The sequence below is a fragment of the Morone saxatilis genome, unplaced genomic scaffold (genome assembly GCF_004916995.1).
Source record: "Morone saxatilis isolate NCDOM2014 unplaced genomic scaffold, NCSU_SB_2.0 Contig17, whole genome shotgun sequence".
NCBI classification, from domain to species: Eukaryota; Metazoa; Chordata; class Actinopteri; family Moronidae; genus Morone; species Morone saxatilis.
In genome coordinates, this window is record NW_023339729.1 from 4,385,106 (window position 1) to 4,398,719 (window position 13,614).

At 39.9% G+C, this 13,614-nt stretch overlaps 1 protein-coding gene across 3 annotated transcripts in view; it reads right to left on the reverse strand.

Annotated features, from left to right (window-relative positions):
* Positions 1-12,276, reverse strand: part of LOC118327082 (testis-expressed protein 2-like) — a 28,705-nt gene extending 16,429 nt beyond the window's left edge. For 2 of the 3 annotated variants that reach the window (XM_035660293.1, XM_035660291.1), the window contains exons 1-2: positions 12,095-12,276; positions 11,350-11,439 (exon numbers count right to left, since the gene is read on the reverse strand). The gene's annotated coding sequence lies outside the window, so the exon portion shown is untranslated. Of the gene's footprint in view, positions 1-8,370; positions 8,596-11,349; positions 11,440-12,094 lie in introns of all 3 variants that reach the window. The other variant, XM_035660292.1, reaches the window with a different exon arrangement.
* Between the last annotated feature and the right edge of the window lie 1,338 nt (positions 12,277-13,614).

Genomic DNA, 13,614 nt, shown 5'->3' on the forward strand with positions numbered 1-13,614 from the left:
CCTTCCCACTTCAAAACATAGTATGCGGCTTTTGCCACATGCCAACAACGACATCCTTTCGGCATAAACAATCATACAATTATTGCGCTTGGTGAATTTACTAAATATTATGGAATTCATGAGCGGATGGTATAAAATTACATTTTCGAAGCTTGTTGGAACAAATTAATAGCCGGACGTACAGTATGTGGCAACCCCACAATGTGATACAGAGCTGTTGCACTTTATGTGACACTACCTCTGGGGTAGCGAAAATAGAAGTTATCGAGGTAATGTCTTGGTTGTACATTTGCATATGGCGGGATAGGTGGGCCGGGGTTGTGCTGGACACAGACCGATGTGAGCGATGAGGTCATGCTGCTCACTCAGAGGTATACAGACTTCAACTTGGCCGAAATCACTTGTCACATCTCTCGGTCACGAGTGAGCTTGTACTCCAGCCAAGGCAGCGGTGCCAGCCAGCCTCTTTCCCTAGCTAGCCAGCTTCAGTCAGGCGGGCCAAAGCAATGAGGCGCTCTGTGGATCACCAGTTGACATTTGATTTGATTGCTTTTAACATATGAGACTCAAAGGAACCTCAGTATTTGCTAACAGCAGCACCATATAGATACTATGGAAATGGAACAAACAAACAGAGCAAAAGACTGGGCATGTTCAATGGCATGTTCATGCATTTGGCATCCAAGTTTGTGTATATACACACACTGACAATGAAATCCCTGTTCGCCTCGTGTCCCCACTGCCTTTCCCTGAGCCACTGAACAGAGTGGACAGTGCAGAATGAAATCTTGCCATTGATGCTGATGAAGCTAATTACAGAAGCAAGCCAGCCTCATTAAGCCTAATGTTTTGCACTCATTAGAGACATGTTCACAGCTCACTTCTTCTGTATCAAGCAGCACACACTGCTAGTGAGAAGAGACTCACAGAGCTATTACACATACTGACAATATCCATGCACATGAACCAGTAGCTATACATGGCTTTGCGTGTTTAGCAATTTAATGTATTGTTCAAATGCACTGGAGGTGAGGTGAAGAGATAGCAGTTGTAATTAAAAACTGTCATTTAATATAAAAGTTATTTTAACACAAGGGTGTCAAGTGTAAAGTGGAGTAGCCTAAAATAGATTCATCTAATGTCTGAAGGGGTAAGTTAAATCTCTAAATGTAGTCTTTCATGCATTTATGAATTAAATGTGTGTGGTATTTTAAACTGGTGTTTCAGTAGAAAAACAAGGTTTGAGTAAATTTAAGGTGCAATTTATCACAAGATCTACAGACAAAAGGGATGACACAGTTTTCAATAACAATACACACGAATAGACCCTCCCACTATAATCTCTGTACATATAATAGTATCAATTTTAGTGGAACAGCTCAAATGTGTTACTCACCAAAATGCATCACATTGCTTCCTCATAAAATATTTGAAAACCCATTAGCATTTTGATTCCAGCACGGTTTGTATCCGTGTTTACTTGCTAGCAGTCAAAAAATTCACTTAGAGAGTAAAAAAACAGGGTGGGAAATTCACGTCTGAAAATATACCAGCCACTTAATAGTAAATCAGTATTTTGTGTCTGAAATCTATCAGCCACTTTCACATTTTACAAGCATATGACTGGTGGCTGGTGCTAATTTCCCACCCTGGTAGGAAAATAAGACAAATGTAGCATCCTTATTTGGGTTAATATAAAAGTGTTTATACAAGAATAAATAAAAAAAATTAAAAACGGCAAAATTAAACCTGCCCAGCGTGGACAACAGATTGAGGGTTAGAACCTTCATAATCAAGGCAATTTTCTGAACCAAAAATCATTCTTGGCTTCCCAGCTGTGATGCTGCAACTAATGACTTGCTTTGAAAGCAGGCCGACTGCCTGCTGACCCCTTGTTCTCTCAGTATCATTTTCCGAGAACATGCCCCCTGACCTCTGTTATCCAGTCAACAAAACTCTCAGAATGTGAACACAAGTTAAAATTAGTTATTAGTCTGAGACTGCAGTGTCAACTGTATTGGGTTTTTTTTTTCCAACCAGAATAGCTGTCAAAGTTAAGAGATGATGAATACCCTGATTACACAAACACCTCCCTGTATGTGGCCCGAAATAAATACTTAAAGCACACAGAAATTTAAAAAAGTAGAACATCCACAATAATCATTATGTATGGTAAATGTATGGTATGCTTTAATTTTAAGAGCAGTATGAGGAAAATGTATCATAGTTCAACAATGCTGGGGGAAGTTTTGGCAGTAGTGCATGTGTCAATTTCTCTTGACTAGATGACCTATCTCCTGTATCTCTCCACCAATGACCACTGAGTTCAATAGAAGTCCACAGCCATTCGCTAGGGATTTCACAATGTCATAAGAGGAAATGTGGGAAGTCCCTAACTGAAGCAGAAATAACTAAATGAAGTCAGATGAAGAAAAGTGGCTCCAACAAATGAATTTACAACATAGATAAATGGAAAACCTTAACCATCACTGACTGTAGTTATAACACTGGAAGTGCACACAAGGGAGGATCCTTCCTTCTATTTTCTGGGAATTAATGCTGGGTTGTGTCATGTTTGAGAAACTCTGGGTTCCTTAAATAACCACAATTCTACATGACCCAGTGTCTCATCATGCATCCGCCTCCTGCATGACCTCACTGCCAATCTGTCTTTCAGGCCGTTCATCTTTTCATTCCGACACTTTAGCAAAGAGTAAAGAGTAGCTTGGTGAAACAATAACTCAGAGAACCATGGTTATGTTAGCTCAATGGGAAACACTGACTCCTGGATTGATGATGAATTCCAAGCAGCAGAGCTCACTAGTCCATAAGTGAGCAAAAGGAGGGGCTATAACATTGAACCTACATAGAACCTGGCAAAAGTAGAGGCTAGGACCACCTTCTGCTGTGTGATTATCCTGATTAGAGACCCCACAGAACAGAGTCCAGAGGCCTTTTTCCGGTAACACTAGTGGACTTCATGCTTATTAACAATATTTTATTTGTATTCCCCTCTGGCATTTTAAATGATACTTCAGTGACCCACATGTTGAGCATCAACACCTCTGTATGCCCATAGCACGAGTGGAATCTGCTCAGGCACACACCATGGTGTCTCACGCAAGCATAAACAAAGCTTAAGGGGTCAGTGAGCAGACCCACTTCACGCAGCAATTAGGAAGCTGTGAGAAGGTAAAAACCTGGGATAAACCGATTATTGGCAGATAGAGTGCCAATCTGAGTAAAAATATATTTTCATTTTTAAAATAATTTAGTGGTATCCATGTGAATCTGCTACGTAACAACTAAAGTTATTACATAAATGTAGTGGAGTAAAAAGTATAATATTATTCTAAATTTTGACACTTTGATATATATATATTTTTGGCCTTTTGTTGCCTTTATTGGAGAGTGAAAGCTGAAGACAGACAGGAGGGGGGGCAGAGAGAGGGGATGACACGCAGTAAAGGGCCGCAGGTCGGATTCGAACCCGGGGCCGCTGCAGCAACTCTACATGGGTCACCAGCTCTACCGACTGAGCTAATAGGGCGCGGGTCTATAATCTATAATCTATATTGGTTCCAAATATCAGATATCAGGTTCCTTGATTACTAATAATCGGTATCTGTATCAGCCCTGAAAAAACATATTGGTCGATCCTTAGTGGAAATGTAGGCAGATTTATAGCTCTTTTTTAATATCTTTAAAACGTGCCTCACAAGGACTTGTGACACTGTGGAATGCACCTTTTAAAAGTCTGTACTTTATTACAAAAAAACACAACGTTTCAAGCTAAAAAGAGAGATCTTCAACAATCCAGTGGGAAAGAAGCAGCTTCATGAAAAGCTTCCTCATATGATGATTTGCCTAAGACACAAACAATTGGTCACTTTTCCTGAGCCCCTTAATTCTGTCTAACTAAATCCACTAGGAATGACAAAGTACCCAAGAGACTTGGACCAGTAAGGAAGCAAATAGGAGTCAACAACTCTTTGCAGCTCACTTAGGAGTGAGTCTGAATCATAATAAACAGGATTGTTAAGGAAATTGCTGCTATGTGACTATGGGAAAAAGCATGTCACCTGGAGAACACCATCAGCCTTCACAGTCAACAACAATAGACAATGATCAAGTGTTTCTATGTAGAGATTGGACAGTATGCCTTCTTATCCTTTCCGATTCCTGGTTTCATTGGCTAAATGTTTACATAAGAAAATAGACATTCATTTTGACATCAACCTCCCCACATTACTGTCCCTATCTCCTAAATGCATATGGGCCTAAAATATCAGTGGAACTGGCTCACAGTGTTTCCGGTGTTTGCAGCTCAGTAAACACACACTGTGAGGGTATTTTTGCAAGTCATCCTGCCCATTGTTTTCTGCCAATACCACACCACATGCCAGCCCAGCTCAGAGCATCTCAAATGTCATACACCACTGTTTCACATGACATCAGTGGCATATAGAAGATGGTTAAGGGACAGAGATTAAACTGCAAGAGAAAAGACCCTAAAAAAAAAAAAAAGCACTTGCAAACATGCATCACAAATTCCCCCATGGAAGACAATGAAATCCCAGACCACTTATCTAGGTTGCCTAGGAAGGGACTAGACTTTAAATCCTGCTGTTTATTTGTAGTAGTAATGGCTTTCCCTGTGCTTACACTGACAGTTTAGCTAATGACTTGCAAAGTGTCTCACAGCCCAGTGCTCACATTAATGCTACTGCCAACAACAGCAGCTACAGTAACGGCCCTGAAGCCAATGACAATATATAAATATCTAATATCTGCACAAGGATTATATGCCCCATTGTTGGAGGGTGTGAAAGGTTAACAAGACAAAAGACTTTGCGGTAGAATTTCTCTTTGGTCCTATTGGAGCTTTCTCGCATTATGTGAGAACTTCAAGGCTCCTTACGGACTTTAACTGGATGATAAATATAAAAGAGAATCGTCATCAGTTTTGTGAATGCAAGACTGGTATGTAATGTTCCCTCGTGTTTCTCATTCTAATTGTAATTCTAATTGTAGAAATAAATACACTGTGGATGATTAAGCAGAGCAGTATGGTAGTTATCAACATGCCAACTGTATTAGTCGAGACAAAGGTGTTTGTGTGTGTGTGTGTGTGTGTGTGTATGTATGGGCGTGTGTATGTATGGGCGTGTGTATGTGTGACTGACAGGCTGTGGTAAACTAGCAAATGTATTGAGTCCTTTCAGATTGTAGGTTCTAGAGACAAATAAACAATAGATGCCAACAGAATTGAAACAAGAATGCTGACAAACTGGTGAGACGGGTGGGGATTGAAATGTTAGCCGGTGAGATCATTCCTCTGCCAAACAGCATACTTTCCCACTGAAACAAGACAACCAACATGGTGTATTGACAAAACATGATTATGTTATTGCTCTTGGAAGGTCAGTGCTCCACTGTTATCCTGTGCAGCCACAGTTGAAAACATACACTAGCAGCATGATTATCACTGCTGTGGCACCTCTTGTGCTGCTGCTTCTTCCTTGAATTGAAATGAGTGAGCCCATGGCCCGTGGGTTCATTAAAACTAATGAACCGATGTGCAGCCTAGAGAAATAACTTTTTAGTAATACAAGGTGTCTGTCCCATGATGGTGCTGTGTCGTGCTGGAATTTGAATGGATAAGGAAACAAACAATGGCAATTACAGACGATAAATCTTTCAAAAACCCACATATATGGTCAGATCTGAATATGCAATTTTGTTTAAATGTAACATTTAATATTAAAAAAAAAATGCCTACTCTTTACAAATGTCCAATATGATATAATGCCTGTATACACTGTACCTAGTCTACAGTCAATACATTGGGACAGATGCAAATATTGTTAACATGTGATGCGTTAAAGGAGACCTATTGTGCTTTTCCTGTCTGTCATATACATACAATGTTACAACGTTGAAAATTGATATTAAACATTCAAGTGTCAAATAATGAGGTAGACATATGGTAAAGTAATCCGTGTGAGCAAAAAGCTCAGAATTCAGATTGCTCTGAATGTTTCCAAGAAATTAATAAATACAAATAAGTACTGAATTCAAGCTTTTTATTCTTTTTGCAAATATATTGATAACAAGGCTGTTATGTCAGATTTGGAAGGGTTAACACATCCTCAAATGGCCATCAGAAAATCTGGATTGCTCAATTATTGCCTGCAATGGCTCAGCTGTTGTGGACCACAACAATGAAACACACTGGCTCGTGGAGAGCATGTGACAGAGCGTACACCGAGGCAAGGCAGTGAAAAAAGAATCTCGTATTAAAAAACAGAGGGAGAAAGAAGGGGAAAGAGACTGGTACAGTAGGCTTTCATAGCACAGTGAGCCTTGCTTTACACAAGCACAACTACCCAGACCATACACTACTACTTGCTTTTACTTACAGAACATAAAGAAGCCTTGTGTTTCTGAATGCAGTTAATACTCTCTGTAAGGTCCGGCCTATTTTAAACCATGTCGGTTCACTGACCCAGACGTTGTTCATGTTAAATTATGTACTCCTCACTTAACTGCTTAACCCCGTCAACAAGCCCTCATTACTTTTGAATGAATTCCTTGGCTGCAGTAGTGACAAAAGCGTGACAAAACCGTGACATGGATCAAATGCACACAGATCTGTCGCACTGCTCCGGTTACTGATACTGACTTGTTCACTGACTGGCTCCCACAGGAGACACATCTCTTTCAAATTAAAATTAAAATGGGCGCTTGGTTAGCTCAGTCGGTAGAGATGGTGACCTATGTACGGAGTTGCTGCAGCAGGCCCGGGTTCGAGTCTGACCTGCGGCCATTTGCTGCGTGTCATCCCCTCTCTCTCTCAACCCCCTTTCCCTGTCTATCTACAGCTGTCACTATCTAATAAAACCAATAAAAGGCCCAAACTTTTTTTTTAATTTTCGCTTCACAATTACTATTTAATAACCATGTGGCAGCTAGTCACAGTATAGTTCTTAAAAAACAAGTCCGTCATTAAAAACAAGGTTACAGGAACAAGAGTCAAGATCACTGTTTTTATTGACTCCAAAGAGGTCAGCCATGTAATCATGTTTTGCACATGGGCCATCATGAAAAAGCAGGCCTCTTTTTATAAGGCCATGGCCTAGCGCTTGGTTTAGTTATGGTTTATTTCTGCAAAAGCTAATGGAGAAGTGTTGGGTCAAACAGTCAAAAGCTACACTGTATTTCATCAGCACAAGTTTGAATTGTTAAAAACCAACAACAACAACAGCCTAACAGGCTTATAGGTACCAAAAGATTTATCCAAAAATAAGTCATAATGAAACTAAGCTTTTAAGCCAACACAGGAACATGGGAATGGTGTAGTAAGCCAAGCCACAGTCTGCATCTAGGCCTTGGGGCAGCCATCTGTGCAGCTTGCCACATCTGGTAGAACCCAGGAGAGGACTGGACCAATGTGCTGCTTTGTCTCTACAAAGACTGTTCTGTTTCCCAAAACAGTTCACAGTACATGCCGAACGTCAACACACTACATTCATTCCACAAATACAGAATAAAAAACAGACAATGACAAACCACCACAGTTAATGAGATCCTCTCAAAGCAGACTAGAGTTGGACCTGTGGATATCTCCTGTTTCTGAGGACATTCACCACACCTGTAACTGGCTGCCTTCTCTGTCTCTCTGAGTAATTACAGTTACAGTACATTTTCACACCACCCGATACAGTTTCATGACAGCAGAACACTGATGAGAATTACAGACTGCACATTTAATCATTAGTTTATGTATAAAACTAATGATTTTACATTACTGAAAGATTTCAATTACATCATCTGATGAAGTGAAACGTATCTCTCAAAATAAATAAGACTCTCACTTAGCAATAATTGTACACTCCTCGCTAACAATAAATGAAACCGAAACATAGCTAAGAGTGCAATGCAGTAATCGTACACTTATTGTTATCAGTGTTGGACAAACTGAAAGGAATTGGAGAAAGCATTTCTCAGCCAGACCGTAAAGACAAAAGACTACATTGTTATCAAGTGTGAGAACAGCTCATGGGAGGGCGAAATGGTCTGCTTTATGTCTGTAGATCATGGTGAATGACTGCTTGAAATTCTAAAGGAGTGGCTTTAATCTTATAAAAAGACAGCTGCACTATTCCTCCGGGCTCAAATTAACACAGCAAATGAATTCACTGATGCTCACACACATCTCTGTTTTTTCCTGCAATTTTGCTCTCACACAAAATGCTGTGTGTGAATGTACTGTAGCTTTGTGAATAATGTCTCAGTTTCAAGTGAGAAACTCTGAAGTAATATTTATAGGCAGGCTATATTTATACATCTTCCCACCTCCCACCTCACCTCTGTCTCTTTCCTCTCTGGTAGTGGTTATTATGACGATAGCGAGATGAATGGTACTGTCAGTGCACAGTGGAGACAGCACCTGAAACAGGCCTGTGAAACGTAGCTTGGCTGGCAGGCTGACATTATTCTCCTGATGTCTCAGTAATGGTCATTATTTCAGTGGCTGGATAGTTGAGCGAGCAGCACCTGTCAGCTGTGAACAACACTGATGTTTCCTGGCACCTGCACAAATGAGTACAAGTATCTTTGACTGGCAGATCTTACTTTCCCTTATTGTAGACAAAGAAGACAGATAATGTCACAGATTCAGATCTAGAGTGGTTTACCAGCAAAAAAACAAACATATATACACACCTTAGCTTTGTTGCATTGTTGCAGTATCTCACTGACAGACATCACAATTGTCTATAGAGATCTACAAGGATTTCTGTAGAAATCAACAAAGACACACCACTTTGTGGGATTCTAGAAAAATCACATGTCCAACAAAGTCCTGGACGTTGCTCCAATAAAAACTAAGTTCCTGCCTCCACAAGCACACACTCATGTGACAATATGCTAGGCTTATTGCCTTTGCATTGTTGTCAGGATTGCTAACTGTGTCACACTGGGCCAGCATTTATGGACAATACAAGACATTCACCTGTGTAGACTTTCTATCACTTCAGTAAAACAAAATGAAGGATGAATAGTCTTAATCACACAACTCTGTATAAATGTAGACTAGTAGGAAACTGGTCTAAGGGAGCGTGACAACATGGTTGTATAAGCAGTGAGCAAGTAACCCTGAAGCAAGGCACTAACCACCCCTTATTAATTAAATCAAAAGGCGGTGTTGTATTCGTTTTAATCCAAAAAATCCTCGAGTCAGGAGCCTGAGAACCGTGACATGTTTAAAAGCCAAAAGCCAATAAGGTTAGGATATGACAGGAGAAAAGACTTATCATCACACCTAAAGTTTTCTCATCTTGTAAGTCTGGATCAGAAGTATCAGAAGTAAAAACAGATCACAGTGGGAAAGTATTGTACAATTCTTAAGCAATATCTAATCTAATATCTAAAACAAAATGTTATTATTGTGTGTTTTTGTAATGTAATGTTTTTACGTGATAAAAAATATATCACACATTGTAAATCTCAGCTGGTCAATGCTTTGACTAAGCCTTTTTGACCAAAAGAAGAAAATTTCAGTTTTATAAAAATAGGTAAGACCCGGTGAGAACTTGGAAGGTGAGTCAAAGCTATGAACAGGTGTACAGTCAACAGGGGTGTAGTCCAGTTCCTACGCAGAGTATGATAAGCAGCATGTTCCTTGTTTCAGTGTGAAAGATTATATGACACACACATTTGAGGAAAATAACACTGGTGAAAGGTCACTGCACCTGCTGCTCCCTAACCTCCTTCTGGTGTTAAAATCCTGATTTAGTTTGTCCTTTCTCTAACAAACAGAAACCTTTCTCTGTCACTCACCCTTTCTACCATGACTGCTAAGCACATACTGTGTACTGGTCCCGTTTCTTATCTGTGACAGATGTCAGGTAAATGATTATTTTATCTTTTTATTATCAACAAATGCTATGAATTTGTCCTTTACCATCAACAAAAAACAAAACATTTATCCCAGCAACTAGTGGCGTGTGGGTGGAAGCCTAATGCAGCTTATGTAAGTTATTGTGTTGTGTAAGTTATTGGGTTGAAGAAAATGTCCCGTATGGACACTAGTGTATTCAAATGACACAAGATCTAGTTACTCATATTTTATGCAAATCAAGATCCAAGTCAAATCACCATATACTGTACATCTTTGACTAAACGGTTTTCTTAACTAAGATTGCAAAGAGAATACTGTAGAAGTGCAATGTTCAGGCCATAATAGTGTAGCAATATACTTGAGACCTGCAGATGATCATGTGATAAATTATTACAGAGGAAGGAGGGAAACAAAGGGAGTTTCAGAAACCCAAAAGCACTAAAAACCATGGACTAGTGTGTAGTACTGAGTCAAAACCAGGAGGTGTAGGGGTTTAGATCCCTTCAGCAGATTTTGTGATCAATAAATCATAACAATTTGGCCCCAAGCTATCTTGGGGCCAAAACAATAACCCGATATATGCACTTGGGGGCCACAGTTCAAGCTATGTCCCCTCTAACACTGATATGACATGTTGAAATTCCCTTAGGAGACACTGAACTCTGACCAGCGTGTGTCTTTGATGTTTTTCTATACAACATCAACAGCTACATGCCAACAATGAAAAGAGGAAAAACTAGAGCAACCACTGTTGGTAGTAAACTAGTTAAATGGGCTGAGGCAATTATGCATAGAAACCCTGCACAGCAAGTTACTTAACATTTTAAACATACCTTGAGGTCAATGTGTGCAAAGAAACCTGTAGAGCAGTTGTTGCTATTGACTTAAATTCTCCATTTCCCCCTGTATTTGTTGGCCCTGAAGTGTGACTGTAGGCCCACGCTGCATAGAGAAGCCTTGGCCTTCATATACAAGCTGTCTGAATAAAAACAAGTCTCTCATCTCGCACAAGGTCTTTAAGTCTGTGGCGTTTCTAAAAGCTGTCATCTGGAGGCCAGGTTTGTTGAGAGCTCATCGACCCAATCCATTCTCAAATGGTTTATGGGCCAGCATGACAGCAGGTGACTTACAATACGATAGCAATCCTGCGTTTTACATAATTCCCATGAGATAAGACAAACCCAGTATTCTTTTAAGTTTCCCACACGTCTCTCTGTGCTCCTCCAGGTTAGCAACATCAGTTGATATGGACTTGCTATTTCCCTAAAGGGTTGCGTAAACGGATTTTAGTGGAGCCGTACTCTGATTCATTCGTTTCCTGAGCTATGTTTGTTCGTCCTCTCTCCCTTCTCTCTCGGTCCATCTAGACTTTGCCCTCGCTGAGGTCGTTTGTAGCTCAGGAAACAGATCAATAATGAGTTCAAATTTACTGGCAAAGTGCTTACCTTGTATCCTCAGTGCCATTCAATCCAGCCTGGGACTCGCATCTGCCTACTGGAGGGTCAGGTTTCACATGTTCATGGTGCTCAGTGGGGCTTCAGAGAATCACAAGCAAGGGAAACACAAAGTCATCACAGATGTAAAAACACAAACATACAGACAATCAGGGTGCAAAGTTTACTTTTTTGTCCACCAGTCACATGGCTTGTAAATATTCAAATTTGACCAGCCACTCAGGAGATAACCATTGTTTTTTTGGCTGGTGAGTGAAGCAAATCGAGGAGCCACCTGCACGGCTGGTGCTAATCCTGTGTCCTGCTGACAATATTAAGGGAGAGTACTTGCTTCTTAGAGAGCAGCTAATAAGTAGTAACATTGGTCGTCTTTGTGTACAGTGTTTGTGTACTGTGACCTAACCGCATGGCAAACAATCATAAACGTCTCCAGTGTGTGTTATGTTGTTGGAAGGTGTTACATCGGCTATTTAACATGCTAACGTTGTCTAAATGGAGACGTGTAACGACAACTAGTGAAACCAGCCTGTCTGATGTAACGTTAGACAACAAGCTAACAACGTTAACTGCTTTTATTAGCGTGAGGTTGACTTTCACCTTAAACTGAGTGACAGAAAAGAAAAAGTAGCTTGCTACAAACTGAACCACCAGTTTGTTTGTAAGTCCCTGCTGGCCGAGGTCCTCTCACCAAACTCGCAGAATGTTTTCAAAAAGAGACAAGTCAACGATAGCTTACCGTGTCCAGGGGACTTCATTATTTGACTGGATACACCGAACAAAACTGAACTTCCAAAACGAGTGAAAGAGCTTTTGTCAACACGGTAACGTTACGTCTGTGTTATCAGTTCCACGTACCAAGTTGAATCGACGGCTCGTTTTCTCGCTCAGCCTGTTGACAACCGACTAACTGGAATCAGTTCCTTAAAGGAAAAAAGTAGCAGTGGATCAAGGCCAGAGTAATCGATACCGAGCAGCGGCATAACTGGTTTGCGGTGTTGTCGAGGGTTGACGATCGATTTTTCGATAGATCTTCTTTGAAGGCCTGGAGAGCAGATGAGGCAGATGTGAGAAGGTAAACAGTGTAAAATGTAAATAAGTTGTTACAATTTTGCCCATTTTGCCCTGCCTTCATAGGCAGGAAACAAGAACAAGACAAAAAGAGGAAAATATTGTCAAATCTGCAATCTTTAATTTCAATTAAACGAGATAATGAGCACATATTAAATCAAACACTTTCTCCTTTGCACTTTTAAAAAAAATAAAGTAATGTTTGTGTGGTGGTGGGTAGCATACAGTAGTAGATGTAATGTAATGCAGCTTGCAGCTTGTCCATGTGAACTGAAAGAACAGTCCGAATCGTAGTTAGTCTTTATTAACCACTACTATTAAAGATTGTGATTTATCGGATTAAAAACCTTCACAATAAAAATTGTTGAGACCAATGTATTTCCTGCTGCGGGAAAACACTTAAAGCCTAATATTTTAAAATTAAAGACCAGTGGTGTGATTTAAATAGGTGCACATGCTAATAGAGTGTTGCCACCTAGTGTTAGTGAATTGCAACTGTTCTCATTAAATTGAGGCCAATGTAAGCTTGATTTGTAGGCTTTAAAGCAGCAGTCTCACCTCACTTCATAGAAGGGCCACTTCAACATTCAAATACTACTCAAAAAATGGCAGTTTCTATACATTTTCATGTTATATCATCTTTGTTGTTCACAGCCAAACAACAAATGAAGGCCCAAAACATGCTCTCTCCTTACATACAGATTCCAGCTTTAAAGTGTATAATCTTAAAGAAAAAACTAGACTTGAAATGTCCAGGATTTTTCAGTGATGAGACAGAAATTATTTTATTATCAGCCTGCACCGTTTGGTGCCAGTTTTTCTCATTTTTGTACGCTCAGTATCAGGGATCTCAAACTGCCAGCCCAGGTGGCATTTCCAGCCCTCCATACCTCCTCTTCCGGCTCGTATGGCAAAAATAAAAAAATATAATCTGACCAGCAAGATTATTGTTTTTTTTAAACCCCTTTTCATATCCATTTAAACAACACATCCATATACAATTAAAATGTTTGTTTAGCGCAAAATAAAGGTCAAAGGTGGCTACAAATGTGTGCAAAGGGTTGATAAGAAGAGAGCAGGTGTGAATAACTTGTTTTGATCTTATAAGTTAGCAATTCATAGGTCTACACAGATCATTTGATTACACAGCAATAGTTAACAGAAGAAATATCCATTCAGTTTGACTTT